The 12260-nt window shown below is 42.3% G+C and overlaps 1 protein-coding gene across 1 annotated transcript in view; it reads right to left on the reverse strand.

Annotated features, from left to right (window-relative positions):
* Nucleotides 1-9791, reverse strand: part of GAS2L3 (growth arrest specific 2 like 3) — a 32472-nt gene extending 22681 nt beyond the window's left edge. The window contains exon 1 of the mRNA XM_054574472.1: nucleotides 9725-9791. The gene's annotated coding sequence lies outside the window, so the exon portion shown is untranslated. The remainder of the gene's footprint in view (nucleotides 1-9724) is intronic.
* Between the last annotated feature and the right edge of the window lie 2469 nt (nucleotides 9792-12260).

Raw genomic sequence — 12260 nt, forward strand, 5'->3', positions numbered from 1 at the left:
CCCAGATACTAACTGACATTTTCTAGTCATTCACTGTTCCCCTTATAAACCATTTTTGTGCCTCAGGCATTTAGTCCCAAGAGTCCCGTCTTTTCTACAGGTAGCCCAGTTTTCATCTTCACCACGATCACAATTCCTGATTGCTTCTCACCCACTTTATTACCTGTTTTCTCCTTTCCTACCTTCCTTGAACGTCTTGATCTCTACTTTCTCCCATAAACCAATCACAAAACTTTATTTTTGAAGCTACATCATAATTACCAGCTTATTGGCTTAATTTTGTTTTTGTTTTTGTCTGTGTCTTTTGGAGAAGCCTCCTTCAAGTCTTTGCCAACTTGAGGAGGTCTTTTCCCTTAGCTGTGGATGGGCGGAGGGGGTGGAGGGAACCTCTCACCTGACCAAGTCTGACCTTCGCATATTCTGGCCCTGCTGGGGGCCTTTCACGAGACAAGGAGCGCCCACAGAGCACAGAAGGGAGGACCACTACGCTTGATTTTTAAACCTGGGGGAAATGAGAAACACGGAATGTAATCATCCACCTGAAACTTAAACTGGATTTGGGCCTAACCCACTCATCTTACAAAGTTTCAGTCATGAGGTCCTCACAGTTATTTATGGTGGGTTCTTTATACCAATTAGACTTCAGAGCATGATAGGAGAAAATGCCAACCTGCTGAACTGACCTTTTGTCTCATGGCTGCAGGCTCTGAAACTGAGTGCATTTTTATTCCTCACCCACATTTTAAGTATAGACAGAGCATGAGGTGGCATGACTTGGTTCTAGTGCAAATGGGGGTCAATTTTTTAAAAACTGGCAAAACACTAAGCAGACATTAGCTAAGTTACTTCAGAAAAATAATAACATTAAACACCACTGCCATGCGTACATTCGGCACTCAGCCACCAGACTGTTGGCAAGATACATGAGCTGCAAGGAGATGATAAATGCCAATGCTGGGAGAGTAGTTATTACTGAGGAGGAGGGGGAGGAAGATGAGATTGGGGAGGAATGCAGAGGCCTTGCAACAGTGCTGGCGAGCTTTTATTTCAAGGTTAAGTGGTGAGAACGCAGGTGCTATAATATGGCTTTCTGGATGTCAAAAAACATTTCATCATTTTTTAATGCTTTATTTAGAAAAATAGCTGAAGAAGATAGCTTCCTTGATTTGTTCAGGAAATTTAAAAAAACAACATCAACTTTAAATAGTTAAAATATTTCCTAATTGCCTAATAGAGAAAACAGAAATGCTATATTCATACCAAACATATTTCATATATTTTTATGTATACTAAAATAACTCACCATAAAGACACTACAGCAGTAGTAGAAAGTAGCAGCGACATCTGGTAGGAATTCCAGCTGTAGCAAATATTAGCTATATGACCTTGGGGTAGTTAAATTCTCTGAGCCTCAGTGTTCTTATTTGAAAAATGGGACACCCCTCCCCCTTCGCCTGGCTGTTGGAATGATTAAATGAGATGATACAGATAAAGCACCTGACACGTAGCTAGCACTTCACAAATGAGTTGTAATGATTAATACTATGATGAGACATAATTATAGTACACATACTATATAATTTATCAAGTTAAAGAGATAAGAAAACAAGGCAAATAATGCTCAGGAATCATCAAATGTAATTTGGAAAGCTTCTTTTACTAACATAAAAATAAATATAGTTACAAATAAAAGTAAAAGTTTTAAAATACCCACATCATAAATGGGAGTATACTAAGATGTGAATTTGTGACTTACAATTCTCTTGCTAGAATAAAAGTCTTCAGCAATTTATGTCACAGAGGTGCTTTGCGCCATTAGGCCTGTTTCCTCACTGCCCTCCCTCCCTATCGGTCTGCTCATTTCTGTGGCTCTATTACTGTTCAGAATGTATGTTTTTTCATGTGGGGTACACTCATTCATTTATTCAACAAGCATTTACTCATACCTTCTAAAAAACTAGGCACACAGGAAAGACAGTGATGTACATACCAGACATGTGACTGCCCTTATGGAGCTAATAATCTGTATATGTAGTGAATGCAGAATGAATATGCAATGTTAAATCATGATCATTGATTTGAAGGAAAGAACAAAGAGAGAAACATCAGGGGCCTACTTTAGACTTAGATTGAGTGGTTAGTAATGGCTTTGCTGGAGGAAAAGCATGAATTTGAAGAACGGTAGGAATTAGCCAGAGAGAGAAAGAAGGGAGAGTTTTATGCATAGAGCATCATTTTTGCAAAAACTCCTGACAAAGAAAGAGTTTGGTGCATGCCAAGAACTAAAAGAGGCCAGTATGGCTGAAGCGCGGAGAGAATGCGTGGCTGGGGACAGGGTTGAAAGTTAGGCAGTAGCGCCATCACACAAGGCCATGCTGAGGAAACCTGATTTTATTCTAAGTGCCACAGGAAGCCACGGAAGAGTTTTAACCAAGAGAGAAACATAATCTAATTCACAGTTTTAAAAGAGCTCTCTGAGGATGAAAGAGAAAGATGGGAGTGAAACGATGGGTTTAACGGCTAAAGGGGGGAAGGAACTGAAGAAGAGTGGGCGGCAGTGTGAGGACAAGAACTAAGGGAGACAATGAGGGAAGAGGAAAGAGGGTACAAACCGAGAGGTCCAGGGAAACAGGAAGTGAGATGGGCAGAAGCCTGGAAGAGGAAGAGTTAGGAATCCACTGCAGTAGTTCAGTGACAAACAGTGGTGGCTGAGCCAGAAGGCTGACAGTGTCTCCACTGGAGAGGTGGGGGTGGGTTTGATATTTATTTTGGAGTTAGAAGCAAGACTTGATCATGGTTAGAGATGGAGGAATGAAGAGGGATAGATGGGCAGAATTAGTGTCAAGAATGACTCCCAGGTTTTTGGCTTAAGCAACTGAAAAAATAGTGGTAGCATTTACTGAGATGAGGATGATGGAAACTGAAGAGACTGAAGCATGGAACACGGCACAGATAGGTCAAAAGTGCTGTTTTGGTCATGTTTAATTTAAGGGGACATTAATGACATTCAAGCAACAATGTTAGGTTGGCACTTGGACATAATATTCTAGAGCTAAAGAAAAAGTTCCGGTGATAGAAACTGGCAGCAAATACTTGGGAGGTAAAGCCACTGGGAAGAATGAGATCATCTAAGAAAGAAACGAAGAAAGGAGTGAGTGATAAGGGTCTTAGAACAAGTCCTTTGAAAATCCAAAATTTAGACAAGAGAGAAAGAATCAGCAAAGGGGATAGAGAAGGAACAGCTGAAGAGATTCCTCATCTCAGCTAATCCAGGGTTACAACTTCTTTGACATACGCCTTCCCAGTAGCCCTTCCTGATCAGTCTGAATGAATTACATCTTTAGTTTTTGAATCACATTGCATTTCTCCCAATCACTTGCATTTACAGCATTTTACACTACATATTTTGAGTTAGTTCTGTACATTGCTTGGCCAAGTATCTTTTAAGTTCCTGGATTGCTGTTGGAAAGTGTTCATAGAAGTATGTAAGCCTAAAGTTTAAGAAACGCTATCGTGAGGAGAAATGTGAAAATCTGTAGGAAAAACTGGGTTGTCTCCCTTCTCCACAGTGTTTTTGCTGTAAAGGAAAGGTGACAGCAAAGCTTGGAAGCAGCCACACAAGGGACAAGGGTCTGAAGGGAGATCTCTTTTGGTATTATTATTTTTTATTTTTATTTATTATGTAACCTGAATTGATATTTTGCCTCTCGCTCAACATGTCCACAGGGAAATATGTACAGTGGTTACTAGTCAGGGCACCAGCAGTTCAAGTGAAGAGGAATCACTAAGAAAAACAGTACTAAGACGGGTGTTCAGGCAGAGTCCAAGTGGACAGGATGGAAGAGCTGCGCCAAGGGGCGAGGACTGTGCGGGCCATGTGCTACGCAGAAGTTTGTGACTTCCCAGTGGGCAGTGCATTTCCATTACCCTTAAACACATTTATGGTAGACAGAGTAATGGTCCCCAAAGATGGCCATGCCCTATTCCCCATCACCTGTGAATCCACTGCCTTCATGGGCAAAATGAACTTTGCAGATTGAGTAAATTAAGGACCTTAAAATGGGAGATTATCCCGGTGGGCCCAAGGTAATCAAATGAGTCTGAAAGAGGGATGCAGAAAGGTCAGTCAGAGAAGGCGATGCGAGAACAAAAGCAGAAAGAGAGAAGGTGACATCACGATGAAGGAGAGGCAGGGAGAGGCACACTGGAGTGGGTACACCGCTGGCTTTGAAGATGGAGGAAGAGCCAAGGAATGCAGGCGCCCCCTGGCAGAGGCAGAAAGAAATGCCCCCCTCCCCCGCCTCTGAGCCTCCAGAAGTGACACAGCCTGACCGACATCCCTTTTTTAGCTCATTCCAGATTTTGTTTTCCCAAACTGTAAAATAAAAATTTCTGCTGTTTTAAAACCACTAAGTTTGTGGTTATTTGTTCTAGCAGTAAAAGGAAACTAATATGCTTAAGTGAAGAAAGGAAGATTTGCCCAGAGGCTCAAGACGTGTGACCTACCCTAGAGAAAGCAATGTGTTTCAGCGAGCCCAGCATGTCAAACAAGGGCACGACTTTCCCACAGCACACTTTAAAAAGAAGATGCAAAGTTTATAGTGATATGTATTTACTATTATTACCACCGTCTTCACCATCATCACCATTAGATGCTCCTGCCTTTGTACATTTAAAATAATGCATACATACATTCACTCATTTAAATATTTACAAAGGTTTCCTGTCTTTAGTATCTCAGGAAATGACACCAAGATTCCCCCAGTCACCAGGTCATCCCTGATTCTTTCCTCACCCCCACCTCCTCCTCCTCATTCCCAGGCCCCTGCCTTACCTCAGCCAAAACGACCCATGACGTCTTGCTGCTTCTACATCTAAACTTTCCCCGCAACACCTGGAGCCACCCCTCTAGTCGAAGCCACCCCCCTCTTCCTCCAGGTTTACCCAAACAGACCCCCCCCACCACCAGCCACCCTTTCAGCCTTGCAGGGCTCCAGCCTCTCTGCCCCAGATCTTCACAGACTCCACCTGAGGACATGCTTAAAACCCCTACGGGGTCTTCACTGCCTTTAGGATAAAGCCTAGACTTCCTACCACGGCTGAATAAAGCTTCACGGGAATCCCTATCAGCCTTGTCTCTGTTGAGCTGCTTTTAGGCCCTCCCAGCACCGTGCTCTCCCCTTTCTAACCCTTCGCACAAGATGATCCATCCACATGGAACACTCCCCTCTTCCGGACTCACTCCCACCTATTCTTCAGATTCAATTTCTGTAAAAAGCATCCCTGAACCCCCTCCTCAATTTAGGTTATATAGAAAGATATGCTTCAATTTTACTGTACTCTATACTTTTTAAAATAAGGTCCTTGAGAGAATAACAGTCTCCATATCGTCTACTTCTATATAAAAATCAGTGCTGAAATTAGTGCTGGAATTACTCCTAAGTATAGGAAATGTTGTATTTATTACTAAAAGTAATATGAAACAATAATGAAGTAAATCTGTGGTGTATTCCATATCGTCTACTTCTATATAGAAATCAGTGCTGAAATTAGTGCTGGAATTACTCCTAAGTATAGGAAATGTTGTATTTATTACTAAAAGTAATATGAAACAATAATGAAGTAAATCTGTGGTGTATTCATTTAAGAGACAGGCAGCTTCCAAAGCCAAATGAAAATTTCTGAAAGAACTAATATTCTTACAGTTTAATAAAACACACATATTACTTGCAAAATACAAAAACTGTTCAAGTTCAATTGTTGGGAGACTTCGCTTTTTTATTTGAAATTTTCCTTTTTCAACGTTTGGCAGAGATTCAACCTGAATAACTTAATTTTATATTAGACAGAACTATTAATGTCATAAAAGTTTGAGGGATACAAAAATTTAAAAGAACTTAATATCAGTTTGTCTTCATATATGACAGACTAAATGACTCTATGGAAAATATACACACACAGACACTAATATAAAGAAATATAGCCCTGGTTGGGTAGGTCAGTTGGTTAGAGCTTGTCAGATAAACCATGGTTGCAGGTTCGATCTCGGTCAGGGCACATACAAGAAGCAATCAATGAATGCATAAGTAAGTGGAACAACAAAAATCAATGTGCCTCTCCCCCCTCTAAAAAAAAAAAAAAATCAATAAAAAGAAATAGAGTCAAAGCAGCCCTGCCTAGTCTCTCTCCTGTGGTTTTTTCTATTCTAAGCCCTTCCTTGTTTCACTGTCCCCAGCTTTAATAAATGTACTCTCAAAAAAAAAAAAATTGTAAAAACAACATTAAGTGCCCATTAGCAGGAAACTGCTCAAATAACTTATGGGACATTTATATAGGGGATTTAGTTAGCCACTTCAAAGAACATATGATAGAGCTATATCTACTAATCTGAAAAAATGTCTATTATCTCTTATGCAACCAAAAGTACATATAATTATATTACTTAGATCACAATGTTTTCTAAATTGTGCATGTGTGAAAAAAAGAAAACTTCTCAATATAACTAAACTATTTTTTCAACAGCCAATTTTATTTTAGGAGTCAAAAATATCAACAAGTCATCCATCAAGGGAAAACAAAAGTCATTATGTTTAAAACTATATAAAGTGAGCCGTTCACCATAGCTAATATTACACTTTCTTACAGAAAAGTGTATGCTGTGTGACAGTAGGCAGAAGTTTCATCAGTCAGCCCTTCAGCACTATCTAGCATGTAAAGGTCATAATACTGTAAATTCCTAAGATACTTTCAGCATCAAAAGTGAAATTACACTGAGTATATCTGCTACATTTTATTACATTCTAGTTCTTTTGGAAATTAGTAATTCATTTAGAAAATACATGGTAACTTTTTGTTAAAACAACCACTCTGTAATAATGTAATAATATTTTTAAAAAACTTTCTGAGTTTTTAGAAAGAGAAATGCTAAAGAAATAGAATTATAATTATTGCCTGTATCTTGTAAACATTACTTCTGAGGCATTTTCTATGGCAGTTAAATTTCAATTAAAAATAGGGAAGCTTTAAGTGAGAAAACTGACATTCAAGTTTCCTATTTTCTCATATCCTATCATATCTCACATGGTTCATTTGGTATGTAAAGGTATATCGGATATCAAAGCACAGAGAGCAACACACACAGGAATTGAAACACACACAGTTATACATACAAATGTTTTACTTTAAGAAAGTAAAATATTATGATACATAATAACCTTAATCCCTTACTTTCCTCATCAACAGTGGACTTGAAAAAAATTACAGAATTAACTAAATTTCATTCTCTTATCTCCAAACTTACACTAAATTTACAGGAAAAAGTGACAGCATGGATGGAACTGGAGACTATTATGCTAAGTGAAATAAGCCAGTTGGTTAAAGACAAATACCATATGATTTCACGTATAAGAGGAATTTAATGAACAAAATAAACTAATAAGCAAAACAGAACTAGAGACATGGAAAAAGAGAACAGTCTAACAGCTGCGAGAGGAACGGAGGGGGGGGTGGGGGGAAATGGTGGAAGGAAGGGGAAGGGAGTAGTCAAAGAACATGCATGAATGACCCACGGACACGGACAATGGCGTGGGGATGGGCTGCGGGAGCAGGGGGTGGGGCGGGGCAGAGGAGGGCAAAGGGGGGAAATTGGGACAACTGTCATAGGATAAAGAAGAACCATAAAGATTTACAGGAAAAAAGATACTAGAAGAATGCTGTTTAGTAAAAATATAAGGACTAAGCAAAAACTAATGTCTTTGCAAAAATATAATTTAGGAAACATTTCTGAACTGACCAATTCTCTAAACATCATGGGACTCGTTTAGTTTTTTTAGTAATAGCATGTATATTGTTGCTATTACTCTCTTTTCACACACTTTGATCCACCATCACAAGTTATTTCTTTTTTTTTCTTAATTAATGAAGTATCAAAATAAACCCATACTCACAGCAGAAATGAACCGGGGCCCTACAAACGACTCTGTGCAGAGAAGGTGCTTAATGCTGGGAAAATAAATGCAAGGGCAGTACAGTGCAAAGAAGCAGCTGGGTGTGGGAATGAGACAGTCTGGACTGAATTCTGATGGACCTTAATAGGTTATGTCCTTTCTATGAACCTCAGTTTCCTCATCTATAACATGGCGATAACACCAACTACAGTGCAGCACGTCTATGAGGTTTAACAATAACGTAAGTAAAGCACATAGACTGCAGTACCTGGCACATTCTAGGTAATAATGTATTTGATAATAAAGAGTGTTTAGTACCAGCCAGACACTATTTTAAGTGCCTTGCATGTGTTCATCAGCGAATGATAACTATCACTGCCTCTGCCAAATTAAACAGCACAGGCCTAAGAGCTCTGCGTCAGGCATTCTATCAACTAGTTATATGGGTTATTTCATTTCATCCTCACAACAGCCCTTGCATCAATAAGATGGGAACCATTATTCACCTTTTATAGAGGAGGAAATTTAGGCTTACAAAAATTAAATAACTTGCCTAAATTCGCACACATAGTAAAGTCTGATTTCTGAGCCCACATACAACTCTGCCACGCTAAAAATATATTACTTTTAATTCGGTAATCTCAAAATAGTAGACATCTACTATTCATTGCACACTGGTTTTTAATGAGTTTTTGAAACAGATCACAGACAACATGAATTAGTTCCTACACCAGAGTTTCCCCTTTTTCATTCAAATCCATTTCAATCTCCCTCCAGAGGGAATCTGAGCTGGCAAGAAATCCAATTCCTAATCGTTTGTCAAGAGGCGTCATCAGAGAGCAGTTCACAAGCCACTTAACTGGGGACAGTATTTATTAGCACTCTCCACACAAAAGAAGCAAAACCCAAACTCTGATCTAGACTGGGCCTGCAAAAGCCACCTCTTCACTCATTAACGATTCAATCGGCTTCTCCACCATGCATATACTACGAGCACTCTGAATCCATGATTCGAACCCTTGGTTTGAAAAGATTAGTTAGGAACCAGGGTGACTGCATGGGCAAGTATGCCCTCCAAAACTTTCCTCCCGTTTACAAAGTAATCTACAAGCACCCCTCCCACCCCACCCCCAGCCCCCGCCCACGGAGCCCTGCTACCCGAGGGGTGTGAGTAGGAAAGCATCACGCGGATCTCCTTGTTCCGTCAATCTGAGCGATCTGAGCCTTGCGTGGACTGGGACGGTCAAATAGGGAAGAGAGGGTAGGGGAGATGACTGTGCCGCTCTCTATTCAAGGTCTGTGACTTCAGCAATTCTTCCCGAGGATGATGTGGAGAAATCAAGTGACCCAACATGTTCAAAGCGCTTGGAAATGAGGGTGCCCAGGGGGGCCCTAAACTAGCTTCAGGCTCTGATCCCTGTTTGGATGCTAAAGCTCGAGTGGTAGAGGCTCGATACCTCTTCCCTAAACTAGCACGCCGGCACCTGCCGCACGCCGCCCATGCACACCTGTTGCCCCTCGCGGCGCACCGGAGTGGGCAGCTGAAGGCAGGCCTAACTTCGCCTAGACAGCGCCAGGAACCAATCAGAGAACGCGACTTCCGCAGCGGGCCAATCGCAGAGCGTCTTGGATCCCGTAGCTTAGGGTCCCAATCTCCAGCCTCTTCGACTCCTCCGAGAGCGGGGGATTCCTCGAGCCCGCAGGCTGAGGCGCGGCAGCCCGGAGAAGGCGAATGTAAGTTCGCGGGGACAAAATAAAGCAAACAGGGAAATACTCACCAGCGCTGCCGCCGAAGGGTCACTTCACCCTGTGGGACGACATCTCGGCTCATTCCGTGCGGTGCTGCAACGCCCCTGACCAACCGCCGCCTCTGCAGCCTTAGGGTTTGCCGCGGATCGCCTCCGCCTGTTTCGAAGGGACCAATCAGAGGGCGGATTGGGGGCGTGGCTGGAGGTCCCACCCCTGGACCGCCCCGGGGAGCACGAGACCTGCGCGCGAGTCCCGCTCAGCCTAGGGCGCCCCGCCTCCGTTCACAAGTTCAGGGTCCACGCCTGTCTGGGTCAACGAACAAGTCCTGCCATCTGGCTTCTCAGCGACAGCAATAGCCCTTCCTACTAGTCCCGATAGGCAGGAGAGTTGAGTCAGCCTTTTATCGTGGAATGTCGCCCAGTAGAGTTTAAGGGCGTTGCCCTGAGTTTTCATCCCGAACTGTTAAGAGTGCCTCCCAACTTTAAATCCACTCTCGATCTGGCTGTACTGAAGGCGCCTTGGTTTCCAGAAACAAACTGTCACCAAGCCGGAAATGGGAGTCCAAAGTTGACACCTTTCAGCGAGAGGCCCCTCTTCTCATAAGGGGGTCAGGATGACCAATGAAGGGAAGGAATCCTGTAACTTAAGGCCACACCCAAAGTCAAAAGGGGGATGTTGGTACTTCCTTAAGAAAACACAAGAGCTGGGGGAGAAAAATTAACCTCAGCACAGTGAGATTATTAGCTCTGAGAGTTGTGTCTCCAGTGTGTCGGTGATGCAGTCTTTCCTATAATTCAGCAGGGCAAGTACTGGGCTAGCTGCCTGCTTCAGCAGCCCCGCACCAAGGAACAGAAGAGACATACACAGTAAGAAACTCAGCTCTTCACTCAGCTTTTATTGAATGTAGGTTCACTCAAAGCAGAACATCAACATACATTAATATCCTACTCACACTCTAACAACCTAAGAGAAATATACACACACAGCAATCAATTGGAGGATAATGAACCCGAGTCCCACAGTCTCAGTCAGCAAATCAGAGAGACAGCACAGTGGGCAAAGGAGTTGTCAGCGTCTTGCAAGGAAGGATCTCCGGAGCCAGGTGGGCAGTAGGGCAGACGAAGGCCCCAGTCCAGCAGGGCAGAGCTTCCGGCGGCCGATGCCAGGGGAGATCAGTCTGGGATGGAGTAGATTTCTGGGGTGCAGAGCTCGGCTGTCTCAGCAGTGGCTCGGACCCTGCCTCAGTTATAACCTGAAAGTGGTGTAGTCCACCCTGCTGGGTCTTTTTGATAAATATCTTGGCACCCCTGATGCCAAGTGTGGAATTTGCCCAGGAGCCTATCTATGGGCAGTCCCGTTCTGCAGACACTGGTACTCTGACTACATATGCAGGTATCTTAGATGTGTCTCTTTGCCAGATATTTCTGCTCTGACCACGTGGGCAGATGTGTCTCCTTGCCGGATGTGTTTACTGTGACATAGGTAATTTTCCCCTTGAACCAGTGTCATGGCTGACTGACAGCCATTTTAGTTGACATAAGTGACTCCACTTTGTTTTTATATACTTTATGCTATCTTAATTGGACCAGTGCCATTTTATTGGTCCTGCTCTCCACAGGTTGACATAAAGCAGAGACTGGATTTAAATAGAACAAGAGATGGGTCTGTAATAAAAACCTGCAGTTCCAGCCCCTTCTCCTCTTGTTAGTTCAGTTTTGTCAAGTCAAATCCCCTCTGTGGGACTCCATTTCCCTGTCTAGAAAGTGTGGGGATTGACCCAGAATGATTCATATTCTCATTCTCATTCATTTTCTCTCTCTCTCTCTCTCTCATTTATTCCTTCATTCACTCATCAAAAACAAAGAGGGAGTATTATTGCTTGTTGAAGAGACTGAAATGAAGAAGACAGTCCTGCCTTCAAAATGCCCTGCAGCATGGTAAAGGCTCAATCAATCCAAGTCTGTGGAGGTCTGTAAAAGATAGAACCCCTAACAGTCTCGGATGGGAATGGTCAGAGGTTTGGAAGAAGTTGAATTTTGAAGGATGAATAGGAATCTGCCAAAAGGAAGGATAACTGGGAGGAGGGAGTGCTTTCCATGCATAGAGAACAACAAGGCTCCAGGGATAGGAGAGCACCCGGGGTATCCTGGGAATAGCAGTTATGAAAAACTGAAGTTTGGAGATGAGGACATAGATGGAGCTGAAGAAGTAGGCACAGATGAAAGTCCTGGTAGGTGCTCAAGAGCATAGAGTCTTTCTTACAGGCAACTGGAATTGATTATTAGGAAGAAATGGTATAAATAGGTTCATGTTTTAGAAAAAAAATCATTTTCAAGGATTTTTGAAGACAGGAGTAAGACTGGCAACAATTCTAAAAATAAAAAATGACAACGATCTAAATTAGCTCAGAAGGGATGGTGATGGAGAAGTGTCAGGAGATACCCAAGAGGTCGATGTATCTGGATTTGGTTATCATGTGACACGGACACTGATCTAAGGAATGCAGGAAAAACAACTTTGGGGGAAGAATAATGTATTTTGTTTTGGGATGTGTTCAGTTTGAAG

This window comes from Pteronotus mesoamericanus, unplaced genomic scaffold (genome assembly GCF_021234165.1).
Source record: "Pteronotus mesoamericanus isolate MK-2021 breed Mesoamerican mustached bat unplaced genomic scaffold, CSHL_Meso_final contig_263, whole genome shotgun sequence".
In the NCBI taxonomy this organism is placed as follows: domain Eukaryota; kingdom Metazoa; phylum Chordata; class Mammalia; order Chiroptera; family Mormoopidae; genus Pteronotus; species Pteronotus mesoamericanus.